The sequence below is a fragment of the Hemitrygon akajei genome, chromosome 3 (assembly GCF_048418815.1).
Source record: "Hemitrygon akajei chromosome 3, sHemAka1.3, whole genome shotgun sequence".
In the NCBI taxonomy this organism is placed as follows: domain Eukaryota; kingdom Metazoa; phylum Chordata; class Chondrichthyes; order Myliobatiformes; family Dasyatidae; genus Hemitrygon; species Hemitrygon akajei.
The window spans coordinates 86,350,767-86,365,890 of record NC_133126.1 but is presented as its reverse complement, the minus strand read 5'-3'; the positions used below and the strand labels follow the sequence as shown (position 1 = coordinate 86,365,890).

The 15,124-nt window shown below is 42.8% G+C and overlaps 1 protein-coding gene across 2 annotated transcripts in view; it reads right to left on the bottom strand.

Annotated features, from left to right (window-relative positions):
• bub1bb (BUB1 mitotic checkpoint serine/threonine kinase Bb) overlaps positions 1–247 on the bottom strand; it is a 70,763-nt gene extending 70,516 nt beyond the window's left edge. For both annotated transcript variants that reach the window (XM_073040275.1, XM_073040276.1), the window contains exon 1: positions 188–247. The gene's annotated coding sequence lies outside the window, so the exon portion shown is untranslated. The remainder of the gene's footprint in view (positions 1–187) is intronic.
• Positions 248–15,124: the final 14,877 nt, after the last annotated feature.

Sequence of the window (15,124 nt, the reverse complement as noted above, 5' to 3'; positions counted from 1 at the left end):
ATCCCAATTTCTTCACAGGCAAGATCAACAACCAAGAGAAGCAAGCTGAAGTAAAAGGATCGGGGCCGCGGGAAGCTTCGCCGCTCTGATACGGCAAGGTTCTGGAACTCATGATACCCTCTCCCCGCCTTGCTCCCTAGTTCGCCCAAAATCCTCATGTCGGATCGACCTACAAAACAACACCTACCCCAACTCCAGAGAGTCCCCGAGCTCACGCACCGTCCTCGTCAAACTCTTGCCGCGGTTTGAATTCAAACGGCCAGCGACCCGATGCTCTTTCCTCATTGGTTCCCGCAGCGACCTCCTCGCCAATTGAAATTGACAATAGCTTTTTATTAAAAATGGCAATCACTTATGTTACCAGTCTTTATATTTTCTGAAAATACATCTTACCATATTCATAACTGATTTAATTATTTTAAATTTCGAAATACGCCTTCTGAAATTATGACCTTCCTAGAAATTGATTGGTTGTTGTGACAAGAAGCGGGTGATTGGGGCAAGGCAGTCTGGTCTATGTAGTTTTCAGTGTTGAACTGGGAGCCTGTGAGTAAACAAGTGGCGCTTCTATTTACTTCTTATCAACTATCTCCATTGCAAATACTTACACTTAAGATTATCATCTGTGAATCATATTGCTTCTGATTTAGAAAGTACTATGTCCAATTTCTAATCCAGGATTTGAATCCTATGTACAGGCTGACCCTCACAAAATGCTAGAGAACCTCAGAAGGCAGCATCTATGGAAAAGAATAAACATTCAACGTTTCGGTCCGAGACCCTTCATCAGGACTCGGAAAAAAAGATGAGTCCGAGTAAGAAAGTATGGGGAGGGGAGGAAGAAACACAAAGGCGATAGGTGAAACTGCGGGCGGTGGGGGGATGCATGATGAAGTAAAGAGCTGGGAAGTTTATTGGTGCAACACACAAAATGATGGTGGGACGCAGCAGGCCAGGCAGCATCTATTGGAAGAAGCACTGTCAAGGTTTCGGGCCGAGACCCTTCGTCAGGACTAACGGAAAAAAGAGATAGTCAGAGATTTGAAAATGTGTGGGGGAGACCTGAAATGATAGGAGAAGACAGGAGGGGGGAGGAATGAAGCTAAGAGCTGGAAAGGTGATTGGCAAAAGGGATACAGAGCTAGAGAAGGGAAAGGATCATGGGACGGGAGGCTGAGGGAGAAAGAAAGAGGAAGAGGAGCGCTGAGGGAGATGGAAAGCAGGCAAAAAGTGATTGTGAGAGGGGCAGAGAGAGAGAAAAGTTTTTAAATTAAAAATTAGGGATGGGGTAAGAGGGGGATGAGGGGCATTAATGGAAGTTAGAGAAGTCAATGTTCATGCCATCAGGTTGGAGGCTACCCAGATGGAATATAAAATATTGTTCCTCCAACCTGAGTGTGGCTTCATCTTGGCGGTAGAGGAGGACATGGATTTACATATTGGAATGGGAATGGGACATGGAATTAAAATGTGTGGCCACTGGGAGATCCTGCTTCCTCTGGCGGACAGAGCGTAGGTGTTCAGCGAAACAGTCTCCCAGTCTGCGTTGGGTCTCACCAATATATAAAAGGCCACACCGGGAGCACCGGACACTGTATCTCAAACCAACCAACTCACAGGTGAAGTGTCGCCTCACCTGGAAGGACTATCTGGGGCCCTGAATGGTCGTGAGGAAGGAAGTGTAAGGGCAGGTGTAGTACTTGTTCCGCTTACAAGGATAAGTGCCGGGAGGGAGACTGGTGGGAAGGGACGGGGGGGGGGGGGGGGGAGGGGACAAATGGACAAGGGAGTCGTGTAGGGAGCAAACCCTGTGGAAGGCAGAAAGTGGGGGGGAGAAAAAGATGTGCTTGGTGGTGGGATCCCATTGGAGATGGCGGAAGCTACAGAGAATTATATATTGGACACGGAGGCTGGTGGGGTGGTAGGTGAGGACAAGAGGAACCCTATCCCTAGTGGGGTGGCGGGAGGGTTGGGTGAGAGCAGATGTGTATGAAATGGGACCATTTCACTGAAAGACTCGATGCAAACTGGGAAAAACTTTTTTCTCTCTCTCTTTCCCTCTCACAATAACTCCTTGACTGTTCTCCACCTTCCTCTGGTGCTCCCCTCCCCGTTTCTTTCTTCCATGGCCTTCCGTCCTATGATACTCCCCCTTCTTCAGCTGTGTATCCCTTTTGCCAATCAACTTCCCAGCTCTTAGCTTCATCCCTCCCCCTCCTGTTTTCTCCTATCATTTCGGGTCTCTCCCTCCCCTCCCACTTTCAAATCTCTTACTATCTCTTTTCCGTTAGACCTGACGAAGGGTCTTGACCCGAAACGTTGACTGTACTTCTTCCTATAGATGCTGCCTGGCCTGCTGCATTCCACCAGCATTTTGTGTGTGTTGCTTGAATTTCCAGCATCTGGAGATTTTCTTGTGTTTATTGGTGAAAGAGATAGAGGGCTGGAGAAAGGGGAATCTGATAGGCGGGGATAGAATCCCGTGGAAGAAAGAAAAGGGGGAGGAGCACCAGAGGGAGGTGATGGGCAGGTAAGGAGATAAGGTGAGAGAGGGAAATTGGAATGGGGAATGAAAAAAAGGGGGGGGGGGGGGGTCATCACCGGAAGTTCGAGAAATTGATGTTCGTTCCATCAGATTGGAGACTACCCAGGTGGAATTTAAGGTGTTGCTCCTCCAAACTGAGTGTGGCCTCATCATGTCTGTAGAGGAGGCCATGGACTGACTTGTCAGAAGGGAATGGGAAGTGGTATTAAAATGGGCGGACACTGGAATATCCCACAAGTTTCACGTATCACCTTATGTTTTTCCTCCCCCCCCCCCCAACTTTCTTATTCTGACACCTCATCTTTTTTTTACAGTCCTGATGCAGGGTCTCAGCCTGAAACGTCGCCTGTACTTTCTTCATTGATGCTGCCTGACCTGCTGAGTTCCTTCAGCATTTTGTGTGTGTTGCTTGGATTTCCAGCATCTTCAGGTTTTCTCTTGTTTATGGTAAGCTGACCCTGTTGCGCTAGACTGAAAGAGTGCTGATCTGTCTGAACGTCTTTTTGTGGACAAGTACATAAATCAAGGGCCGGTTTGTTGATTTTTCATGCAAAGCAGAGCTGCTGAGTTATCACTGAATCAGAAGTAGTTAACTATCACGTACTGTATGTTCTTTGAGGAAGTTTGGTGTGGGAACATTACTGTGTTTCATATTGATTATACTTGAAAAGTACTTTATTGGCTGTAAAAGCTCTTTGGAATATGCTGAGGTTTTGATAGACCAATGTACTTTATAAACATTATTTGGTGGTTCCAACATGACAGCATTTTGTTGTTGTGTGAATGAAGTCACTGGAGAAAATTACTGTTAGATACAAAGCAGCTTCTTTATTCAACAAAATAAAGTACAGCAGGCATCATACGGAGACACTTTCAGTGGAAAGGTCTGCTGGCCCAACGTGGGGCTCGATAGTTATGTGATAAACACAAAGGACAATTCCATATTTACAAAGTATGGACAATGCTTTCTTTTGAAACTGCATACAAACTTCACACCTTCTGATTCGCATCTATCCCACAGTTGCCAGCATCGTCTGTGGAGTGGGATTCACACCTTTTAGGAATGCATTCTTCCAAACTGAATCCACAATACATTTTCAAGGAACAGAAAAATGTAAATGACCTAAACGCAAAAAACAGTCTCTTCTCTTGGCCCTCCAGGAAAGGCCAATCTAGGAGAATCTACTTGCTTCAAAAAGGCAACAATTATACCAGGGCCTAAGAAGAATAATGTGAGTTTCCTTAATGACTATCGCCCGGTAGCACTCACGTCGACAGTGATGAAATTCTTTGAGAGGTTGGTTATAACTAGACTGAACTCTTGCCTCAGCAAGGACCTGGACCCATTGCAATTTGCCTATCGCCACAATAGGTCAATGGCAGACGCAATCTCAATGGCTCGCCACACGGCTTTAGACCACCCAGACGACACAAACACCTACGTCAAGCTGCTGTTTATCAACTATAGCTTAGCATCTAATACCATAATTCCCACAATCTTGATTGAGAAGTTGAAGAACCTGGGCCTCTGTACCTCCCTCTGCAATTGGATCCTCGGCTTCCTAACTGGAAGACCACATTCTGTGTGGATTAGTGATAATGTATCCTCCTTGCTAACTATCAACATTGGTGCACCTCAGGGGTGTGTGCTTAGCCCACTGCACTACTCTCTATATACACATGACTGTGAGGCTAGGCGTAGCTCAAATACCATCTATAAATTTGCTGATGATACAACCATTATTGGTAGAGTCTCAACTGATGATGAGAGGGTGTACAGGAGTGAGATATGCCAACTAGTGGAGTGGTGTCACAGCAACAACCTGGCACTCAACGTCAGTAAGACAGAAGAGCTATTAGTGGATTTCAGGAAGGGTAAGACGAAGGAGCACATACCAATCCTCATAGAGGGATCAGAAGTGGAGAGAGTGAGCAGTTTCAAGTTCCTGGGTGTCAAGATCTCTGAGGATCTAACCTGGTCCCAACATATTGATGTAGTTATAAAGAAGGCAAGACAGCGGCTATACTTTATAAGGAGTTTGAACAGATTTGGTATGTCAACAAATACATTCAAAATCTTCTATAGTTGTACTATGGAGAGCATTCTGACAGGCTGCATCACTGTCTGGTATGGAGGGGCACAGGACTGAAAGTTCCTGCAGAAAGTTGTAAATCTAGTTAGTTCCATCTTGGATACTAGTCCAGAATACCTTCAGGGAGCGGTGTCTCAGAAAGGCAGTGTCCATTATTAAGGACCTCCAGCTCCCAGGGCGTGCCCTTTTCTCACTGGTACCATCAGTTAGGAGGTACAGAAGCCTGAAGGCACACGCACATTGATTCAGGAACAGCTTCTTCCCTTCCGCCATCCGATTCCTAAATGGACATTGAATCTTTGGACGCTACCTCACTATTTTAACATACAGTATTTCTGTTTTCGCACGTTTTTAAAAAATCTATTCAATATATGTAATTGATTTACTTGTTTATTTATTATTATTTTCATTTTATTTATTATTTTTTTCTCTGCTATATTATGTATTGCATTGAACTGCTGCTGCTAAGTTAACAAATTTCACAACACATGCCGGTGATAAGAAACCTGAGCATTCCCTAATTGCTACCTACCAAATTTTAAGCAGAGAGGTTATTCCAGAAATTTGAACAGTCTTTAGAAATGCAGCATCTTTAGTGTGCCTGTTGGCTCTTTCCCTGCAGTCCGATTGCAGCTTAATCACATTCCTTGTCTTCATTTTCTGGTTGTTGAAAATCTTTCTTTGCAGGAGGACCCACAGGCCCTCTCATCGATGTACAGGAAGGGGTTGGGGTGGTCTCTATTCAAATATCTGCAAGGACCTCTCCCCAATGGCACCTCCTTCCGAACTACCCAGTCGATCACTGACCTGACTACTGAAAGGGCCCAGCTTATTTGGGTTTGCTCCTTATTCAGACTGGGGATGACTGCCTTCAGATGCCGTGTGCAGTCTGAAATGCCGTTGAAGTTCTAGAACTACCATTGTTCTGGCTGACACACCCAAGGTTCCACATTGGTGAACTGACTTGTGGTCTATATCTGGGACAGAAAGATGACACAGTGATTAGTTCTGTAGCTTCAGGGTCCCACGTTTAAGAAACAGGGAGTGGCACTGATAGGATTGCTCTTTAGAGAGCCAGCACAGAATTGATGGGCTGAATTGTTTCTTTTATTATACTAAGTAAAATCTGACTGCCAGTAAGTCAAGCTGGGGCAATTTGTGTATTTTGTTGCTTTTCCCAAGATGTAAACTGCTGTTTGAACTTCAATATTTTATTTCACCCAAATCTCTCCAAACACTGAACACAAAGTGTGGTAAAAATACATCACATATTTATGTCATCACGTCCAACCAGCCTCTTAAAGTGAACACCACTCAATGTTTGTGGCTGTGAATTATGCACCTTTCACCCTAGAATTCGTCCTGAATTCTAGTTACATGGTCAGCACAGCGTAGTGGGCAGAAGGGCCTGTAATGTGCTGTAGATTTTCTGTGTTCTATGTTCTAAGTTCTATGTCCAATCAGCCTCTCACTTTCTTGGGCATCTGAGAAGATACAGCATGTCCATAAAGATTCTCTTGAGCTTCTGCAGATGTGCTATGGAAAGTATTCTTGACAGATTGCATCTCAGTGTGGTATGCTAGTTGCTCAGCTCTTGACCCACTCAACCTGCAGAGACTAATAAACACAGCCCAGTTCTTCACAGCAATGTTCCCTTTAAGGTGTATGTGTGTGCATACGTGCACACATCTTTTACTACTAACACACAAAGGAATTGAAACTGCACACAAAAGGTTGTCACCCTCCACCTCATTGGCATGCTATATATTTCATGATTGTACACAATCACATTTCCTTTTCTGGTTTCTGATGCGGATGGTGTTGACAATGTGGCATTTGCGATGATTTGTCTGCAGATTTTAGAATTGGCTTATCTATACTTTTATTGGAGAAATTATTAATTCACTATGCTTAACTCCAAAGAAGCAAAAGGTGTGAAGCGCTAAAGAACTGCTCATTCAATTGAAGCGGAATGGCTTAATGAAACAGTAGAACTGCTAAACTCAAAGCTCATGAGGTCAGGAATGCGCAGCTATGAGAAATATTTATGAACAATACAGAAACTCTTGTTGCCTGTGTGTATTGTTATGATGCAAAAAATTCTGGAGATTTTGCAAGTGGGAAGAAGTGGAGTGATATTTGGAAACTTGACTTTTTAAAGCATCATTTAGCAAGCAAATCACATAGGGACAGTGTGCAAAAGCTCCGGTGAGAAAATCCTTCATTACCTGCCACAGGCCTGTTACATATGTTTTGTGAGAATATGAGAAATAAATAGTCTATAAGAAATGAGACTCATTGATATGTATTATTTTATTTCTTTTAAACAATGAACAACAAACTGGACTTGATAGTTTATTATCCTTGGAATAGCTTCAGGTTTACTACCAATTAAAAATTCAGTGCATGCATGTTGTGGTCACTGGGCAAAAAAATGCACAGCACAAGATTTTTGCACACGCCACTCATTACAAATAAGGAACATTGCATCACAGGCTTGTCACTTTCTTCCATCTAGTCCACCTTCAAGGTGCATTGTTTCAGAAAGGTTAGTAATGCCATCAAGGATGATTGTCAACCTGGCCATTCCCTCTTCTCTCTTATTCCTTCTTGAAGAAGATATAAGAGTATGAAAGCCCGGAAGAACAACTTCTTCCCCACTGCCATCACACTGCTGGGGGAATCATGCCTTTTCTCCCTTTCTGGTGGTGCAGCAAAGTTTTCATTATCTTAACACTACTTCCTTCAGTTACTTGATATTGTCATTCGATTACGTTTTCACTACTTCAGACTGTGTTGCAACCTTTACATTCTGCTGTTTGTGTTTGTCACTGTATTTATTGTTGTATTAATGATTACCCTGTATACTGTTTACTCCGTGAGCTCCATGGGAACAAATAATTTAATTACACCCTGGTGTATAATCTAATATAACATAAAGAAAGAACTATTGGAATACAAATACAAAGAGATTTGGAGAGGAAATTCCAGAGTTTGGGATAGATGCAAGTAATTACATAATCAATGGAAAACATGAAAATAATTAATAGAGAACTATGGATCTTGGAGACCAGTATACTTGGAAGAAATTTAAAAAGAAAGGGAAGGAGCAAGGTTTTTTATGGAAATTAAGAGAAAACAGAGTAATTTTTAATCGAGTAGAGTACTAGTCTGGAAAGAAATGTGGTTTATCCAGCACAGTGTTGTAGGTAATTAGTGTGAGTTAAGTTTTCATTGGATGTTCAAAATGATAGAAAATAGGAGGCTGACTACAACAGCTTAGGAATGGCTGAGTGAAGAATAACAAATGCACATTTGAGGGTTTAAATAAATGGGCTGAAGAAAATAAGACAAATGATTTTACCAAGATGGAAAGAACATAAGTCAAGTCAAGTCACTTTTATTGCCATTTCGACCATAACTGCTGGTACAGTACATAGTAAAAATGAGACAACATTTTTCAGGACCATGGTGTTACATGACACAGTACAAAAACTAGACTGAACTACGTTAAAAAAAAACACAGAGAAAGCTACACTAGTCTACAGACCTACACAGGACTGCATAAAGTGCACAAAGTGCAGGCATTACAATAAATAATAAACAGGACAATAGGGCAAGGTGTCAGTCCAGGCTTCGGGTATTGAGGAGTCTAATAGCTTGGGGGAAGAAACTGTTACATAGTCTGGTCGTGAGAGTCCAAATGCTTCAGAGCCTTTTCTAAAGAGAGGAGTTGGCTGACAATGGGGAACAGTCTCAAAGCTAAGAAGTTCCAGGCAGTATGGGCTTCACTGAGGAGAGACATATCATGTCCTCATGCTAAACACTGTCTTTCCATTGTCATAAAAAAGAGATAACAGTTATCATGTTCTAGTTCAAGTTGTCTTTCAGCCATACATGAATACCCATGAATACAGCTAAATGAAACAACATTTCTCCAGGGCCAAGGTGCAAAACATAGTATCAACAGTCATTCACAGCACAAGGCACACATAGCATATAAGACAGCAGTAAAATATGGTCACAGCAAAAAATGTTTAAAAAGTTCCTGAGTCCATGCAGCAGTCTGCAGTTGAACACAATACATCTTGTTTTACGCTGAGCAAATACTGGAGAGCAGCACCAACTCCAGCATGCCACACTACCTCCTGTGGAGCACGTCAACTCCAACACCTCTCTCTTGAGTGGCTGCAAATAAGCAACAGACGCTGTGGTTTGAGGCCCAATTCTTGCTACAACCAAGGCAATACAGTTCTCCCACTGTTCGCCAACAGTGAATCGGACTTGCAACATTCCACATTATCAACATCCAACTGTTAATTAGCACTTTAAAAAAATAAAACATTGAAGTGCTTTGCACACAGTTAATTAATTTCTTTGTGGTGCTAACAAAAACAACATCCAAGTTTAAACAAATCTGCAATCCCAGGACCTAGCTGTGTACTTGCAGAAACCCAGTCTGCATTGGATGAGATGACTTTTATAAGGGAGCAGAGGAAATAGTTATCTCTGGGAACCTGAATGTAAGGGTTTCTTTTTTTAAAAAAAGGTTTGTGTATTTAATTGTTTAAGACTTTTCTCCAGTACAATGCTATTGAAAATTGTCTTAACGTGGAATGAACCAGAATAACAACTATTTCTAGTGCTTTATGTGGGAAAACTCAATTGAACGTTTCTTGGTGGAATCACCCTGACAAATTCTGAGTCCATTGCTTACTGGATGATATTATTGCTTATGCAAAACTCATTTTGCAGTTTTGCAGATGGTCAGAGTAATTGTCCTGGGAGCCATGCTTTAAGTAGCCTTGGATTGGGACTCCAATAAAACAACTCCCTTCCAGACTTTTATGCAAAGTGCCGCCTCCATAGACTAAAGCACTGAACCTCATACTCCTCTAAATTTACTAATGGTCCTGATCCTTATTGTCACTCTATTTCTTGATAATCAAGATACCCCAGTAATCTCAAAACCACCCAGCACAGATTACCTGAGCCTGACTCAGCAATCTCCAAGACACTCAGCTACCAACTCCCTACAACCACATCCTCCCTGCAATCACCCTTACCTTCTTAACCAATTAGCATTCCCAAATCATGTCTCCCTATTGCTCAGTCTCTTATGGCAGCCCCAATGCCTTTATATTGATCCTCAACTCTGGACTATTATTAATAGTATTACATTATTATTATAGTTATTGCCCCTCAACCATCAGACCCTTGAACAAAGGACATACAGTTGAAGTCAGAAGTTTGCATACACCTTAGCCAAAGACATTTAAACTCAGTTTTTCACAATTCCTGACATTTAATCATAGAAAACATTCCCTGTCTTAGGTCAGTTAGGATCACTACTTTATTTTAAGAATGTGAAATGTCAGAATAATAGTAGAGAAAATGATTTATTTCAGCTTTTATTTCTTTCATCACTTTCCCAGTGGGTCAGAAATTTACATACACTTTGTTAGTATTTGGTAGCGTTGCCTTTAAATTGTTTAATTTGGGTCAAATGTTTTGGTTAGCCTTCCACAAGCTTCTCACAGTAAGTTGCTGGAATTTTGTTCCATTCCTCCAGACAGAACTGGTGTAACTGAGTCAGGTTTGTAGGCCTCCTTGCTTGCACACGCTTTTTCAGTTCTGCCCACAAATTTTCTATTGGATTGAGGTCAGAGCTTTGTAATGGCCACTCCAATACTTTGACTTTGTTGTTCTTAAGCAATTTTGCCACAACTTTGAAGGTATGCTTGGGGTCATTGTCCATTTGGAAGACACATTTGCGGCCGAGCTTTAACTTCCTTGTTGATGCCATCTATTTTGTGAAGTGCACCAGTCCTTCCTGCAGCAAAGCACCCCCACAGCATGATGCTGCCACCACCATGCTTCACGGTTGGGATGGTGTTCTTTGGCTTGCAAGCCTCACCCTTTTTCCTCTAAACATAACGATGGTCATTATGTCCCAACAGTTCAATTTTTGTTTCATCAGACCAGAGGACATTTCTCCAAAAAGTAAGATCTTTGTCCCCATGTGCACTTGCAAACTGTAGTCTGGCTTTTTTTATGGCGGTTTTGGAGCAGTGGCTTCTTCCTTGCTGAGCAGCCTTTCAGGTTATGTCGATATAGGACTCGTTTTACTGTGGATATAGCTACTTGTCTGCCTGTTTCCTCCAGCATCTTCACAAGGTCCTTTGCTGTTGTTCTGGGATTGATTTGCACTTTTTATGCCAAAGTACATTCATCTCCAGGAGACAGAATGCGTCTCCTTCCTGACGGCTGCGTGGTCCATGGTGTTTATACTTGCGTACTATTGTTTATACAGATGAACGTGGCATTTGGAAATTGCTCCCAAGGATGAACCAGACTTGACATCATTTTCTGACCTCAATCCAATACAAAATTTGTGGGCAGAACTGAAAAAGCGTGTGCAAGCAAGGAGGACTACAAATCTGACTCAGTTACACCAGTTCTGTCTGGAGGAATGGAACAAAATTCGAGCAACTTACTGTGAGAAGCTTGTGGAAGGCTACCCAAAACGTTTGACCCAAGTTAAACAACTTAAAGGCAATGCTACCAAATACTAACAAAGTGTATGTAAACTTCTGACCCACTGTAAAATGATGAAAGAAATAAAAGCTGAACTAAATCACTTCCTCTACTATTATTCTGACATTTTACATTCTTAAAATAAAGTAGTGATCCTAACTGACCTAAGACAGGGAATGTTCTCTAGGATTAAATGTCAGGAATTGTAAAGAACTGAGTTTAAATGTATTTGCTAAGGTGTATGTAAACTTCTGACTTCAACTGTAACTTCATTCAACTTCACTTGCGCCATCATTGAAATATTCTCACAACCTATGAGCTCACTTTCTAGGACTCTTCATCTTATGATTTTGAAATTTATTGCTTACTTATTTATTATTATTATTTATTTTTGTATTTGCAGTTTATTGTCTTTTGCACACTGGTTGAATGCCAAAAAGTTGGTACAGTCTTTAATTGTTTCTATTATGGTTATTATTTTATTATGAATTTATTGAATCTCGGGGCTGTATATGGTGATGTGTGTGTACTTCGTAGTCGTAGTTCTACAATGTTTGAAAGGTGCCTTTTTTTAAAATGTAGCAAGTTCTTCCCTTCTTTCAGAAGTATCTTGGAACATGTTGTGGTGAACTACATATACCTGTCTGGACTGCTCCTGTGGCTCCTCCCACAGACCCCTGTATAAAGACGATTGAGGCCTGATGCCCAGCCTCATTCTCCAGGATGTAGTGTTGTTCATTCTTCCAGTCAATAAAAGCCGATACCTCGCTTCTTATGTTTCAGAGTGAATTATAACATCACATGTGCTTCAAGTTCTTGCATCACAATGAAAACTGGACTTTGAAAATCTTTCTTTAGTGGCTGTGAAACTCTTAGGTACATCTTGAAGCTATAACAGGAAATAAGATGTCACATGACTTTCTTTTTTGTTTGTTAATTTAGCTTTAGGATAATGTGTGGTGTGAAAGACTTTTCCAAGGACCATGCAAATATTGAAGTCATAATAGAGTGTGTGTGGAAAATGTGGATGGCCAACTGGATGAAAGAGATTTTGCAGACACGAGACTGAAATTTCTGGAACCTGGAGCAACAGGCTTTGTACTGCGTGTGATGCAAGTTGCAGACTTTTGGATTTAGAGTTTCCATTGCTTTTTGAAATTTTTAATTAAGTTGCTAGTTTTAAACAGTCTACAATTTGCCTGTGTTATTCAAATTCCATCAATTTTTTACAATTCCATCAATGTTCAAAGTTCAAAATAAATTTATTAGCTAAGTACACATAATGTGTGTCACCATATACAACCCTGAGATTCATTTTCTTACAGACATATCCATAATAGAGTAATAACTGTGAGAGAGTCAATGAAAGAGTGCAGAAACTGGGGATTGACCCAGTGTACTAAAGACAACAAACTGCGCAAGTACAAAAGGAAATAATACAGAAAGAAATAATAATAATAAATATGAACATGAGATGAACAGCTCTTGAAAGTGAGTCCATAGGTAGTAGGAACATTTCAATGATGAGGCAAGTGAAGTTTGGTTTAGGAGTCAGATGACTGAGGGGTAATTACTGTTTCTGAGGCTCCTGTACCTTTTTCCTGATGGCAGCAGGAAGAAGAGAACATGTCCATGATGGTGGGGGTCCCTGAGGATGGATGCTGCTTTCCTGTGACAGCGTTTCATGTAGATGTGCTCACTGGTGGGGAGGGCTTTACCATGATGGGTTGAGCTGTTTCCAGTACTTTTTGTAGGATTTTCTGTTCAATGCCATTGGTGTTTCCATTCTAGGTTGTGATGTAGCCGGTCGATATATTCTTCTCGCTACCCATCTATAGAAGTTTGTCAAAGTTTTAGATGTCATGCTGAATCTTTACAAATCCTAAGGAAGTAGAGGCGCTTCTGGTGCTTTCTTCATGATTGTACTTATGTGCTGGGGTCAGGGCAGGTCCTCCGAAATTAAAATTAATGTTTCCACCTCTGATCCTTCAATGAGGACATGCTCATGGACCTCGAGTTTCTTCCTCCTGAAGTCAATAGTCAGTTCCTTGGTCTTGCTGACATTGAGTAAGAGGTTGCGTAAACACGTGGAAATCTGCAGATGCTGGAAATTCAAGCAACACACACAAAATGCTGGTGGAACGCAGCAAGCCAGGCAGCATCTATAGGGAGAAGCACTGTTGATATTTTGGGCCGGGACCCTTCGTCAGGACTAACTGAAAGAAAAGATAGTAAGAGATTTGAAAGTAGGAGAGGGAGGTGGAAATCCAAAATGTTAGGAGAAGACAGGAAGGGGTGGGGTGAAGCTAAGAGCTGGAAAGGTGATTGGCAAAAGGGATACAGAGCTGGAGAAGGGAAAGGATCATGGGACGGGAGGCCTAGGGAGAAAGAAAGGGGTAGGGGAGCACCAGATGGAGATGGAGAACAGGCAAAGAGTGATGGGCAGAGAGAGAAAAAAAAGGAGGGGGGAATAAATAAATCAGGGATGGGGTAAGAAGGGGAGGAGGGGCATTAACGGAAGTTAGAGAAATCAGTGTTCATGCCATCAGGTTGGAGGCTACCCAGATGGAATATAAGGTGTTGTTCTTCCAATCTGAGAGTGGCTACAACTTGACAATAGAGGAGGCCATGGATAGACATATCAGAATGGGAATGGGACATGGAATTAAAATGTGTGGCCACCGGGAGATCCTGCTTTCTCTGGCAGACCGAGCGTAGGTGTTCCGTGAAACGGTCTCCCAGTCTGCGTCGGGTCTCACCAATATATAAAAGGCCACACCAGGAGCACCGGACGCAGTATACCACACCAGCCGACTCACAGGTGAAGCGACGCCTCACCTGGAAGGACTGTCTGGGGCCCTGAATGGTGGTGAGGAAGGAAGTGTAAGGACAGGTGTAGCACTTGTTCCGCTTACAAGGATAAGTGCCAGGAGGGAGATCGGTGGGAAGGGATGGGGGGGACGAGTGGACAAGGGAGTCACGTAGGGAGTGATCCCTGCGGAAAGCAGAAAGAGGAGGGGAGGGAAAGATGTGCTGGGTAGTGGAATCCCATTGGAGGTGGCGGAAGTTATGGAGAATTATACGTTGGACCTGGAGGCTGGTGGGGTGGTAGGTGAGGACAAGGGGAACCCTATCCCGAGTGGGGTGGCGGGCAGATGGGGTGAGAGCAGATGTGCGTGAAATGGGAGAGATGCGTTTGAGAGCAGAGTTGATGGTGGAGGGAGGGAAGCCCCTTTGTTTAAAAAAGGAAGACATCTCCTTCATCCTGGAATGAAAAGCCTCATCCTGAGAGCAGATGCTGCAGAGATGGTGGAATTGCGAGAAGAGGCATTCCCGGTGTGGCATTTTATATATTGGTGAGACCGGACGCAGACTGGGAGACTGTTTCGCTGAACACCTATGCTCTGTCTGCCAGAGAAAGCAGGATCTCCCAATGGCCACACATTTTAATTCCACGTCCCATTCCCATTCTGATATGTCTATCCATGGCCTCCTCTACCGCCAAGATGAAGCCACACTCAGGGTGGAGGAACAACACCTTATATTCCGTCTGGGTAGCCTCCAACCTGATGGCATGAGCACTGATTTCTCTAACTTCCGTTAATGCCCATCCTCCCCCCTCTTACCCCATCCCTGATTTATTTATTTCCCCCTCCTTTGTTTTTGCTCTGCCCATCACTCTTTGCCTGTTCTCCACCTCCCTCTTTGCTCCCCTCCCCCTTTCTTTCTCCCTAGGCCTCCCGTCCCACGATCCTTTCCCTTCTCCAGCTCTGTATCCCTCTTGCCAATCACCTTTCCAGCTCTTAGCTTCACCCCACCCCCTCCTGTCTTCTCCTATCATTTCAGATTTCCCCCTTCCCCCTCCCACTTTCAAATCTCCTACTATCTTGTCTTTCAGTTAGTCCTGACGAAGGGTCTCGGCCTGAAACGTCGACTGTGCTTCTTCCTA